The following is a 909-nucleotide window of genomic DNA, read 5'->3' on the forward strand; positions in this document are numbered from 1 at the left end:
GTGTCGGGAAGGTGAGCATCATAGAATGCCAATTTAATAGAAGAAAGTATTCTTGCATTGAGGGAGTATTTGAGTGGAGGTCCAATGCAGGATTATTATATTAAATAAGAGTGATGATAAAGGGCAACCCTGTCTGGTTCTCATTGGAAGGGGGAATGTTTTCCACTTCTCTTCATTAAGTGACATGGTTTCACACATATGGCCTTTATTATGTTGATGAATTTCCCTTCTATTCTTATTTTATTGAATTTTTTTTATCAAGAGTGGTGTTGAATTTTATCAAATGGCTTTTCTCCATCAATCGATATAACCATATAGTTCTTATTCCTTTACGTGGTGGATTATATTGCTTTTCTAATATTAAACATCCTTACATACCTGATATGAATTCTACTTGAAACATTTTTGGTTTTTAAAAAATGCTTTACTGAATTCTGTTGGCTTGAATTTTATTAAAATTCTCAGTGTCTATATTCACCAAGCGATATACCAGTCTATAATTTTAAATTCTTGTGGTGTCTTTTCTTGGCTTAGGTATCAGCTTTGGTATTATACTTGCTTCATAAAATGATGCTTATTAAAATTCCCCTGGTAAAACCATCTGGCCACAGACTTTTTGATACTGGTATTTTGTTTTATTTTTTAAATCACTTTATTTGGAGTTCATGCCACTCTTATCACAATCCATACACACATCCATTGTGTCAAGCACCTTTGTACATTTGTTCTATCATCATTTTGAAAGCATTTTCTACTGGAGCCCTTGGTATCAGCTCATTTTCCCTCCTCCCTCCCTCAGAACCTTTGATGATTTATAAAGTATTCTTATTTTCATGTCTTATACTGACTGCTGTCTCTCTTCACCCACTTTTTTTTCTCACTTTTCTATTGATATTTTTGTTTAGTTTA

At 33.0% G+C, this 909-nt stretch overlaps 1 protein-coding gene across 1 annotated transcript in view; it reads right to left on the minus strand.

Moving 5' to 3' along the window:
• The window catches only part of CNOT11 (CCR4-NOT transcription complex subunit 11), a 20,287-nt gene that overhangs the window by 9,015 nt on the left and 10,363 nt on the right, over positions 1 to 909 (minus strand). The window lies entirely within an intron of this gene.

The sequence above is a fragment of the Echinops telfairi genome, unplaced genomic scaffold (genome assembly GCF_000313985.2).
Source record: "Echinops telfairi isolate 266 unplaced genomic scaffold, ASM31398v2 ScPeMD7_7467;HRSCAF=8505_1, whole genome shotgun sequence".
In the NCBI taxonomy this organism is placed as follows: Eukaryota; Metazoa; Chordata; class Mammalia; order Afrosoricida; family Tenrecidae; genus Echinops; species Echinops telfairi.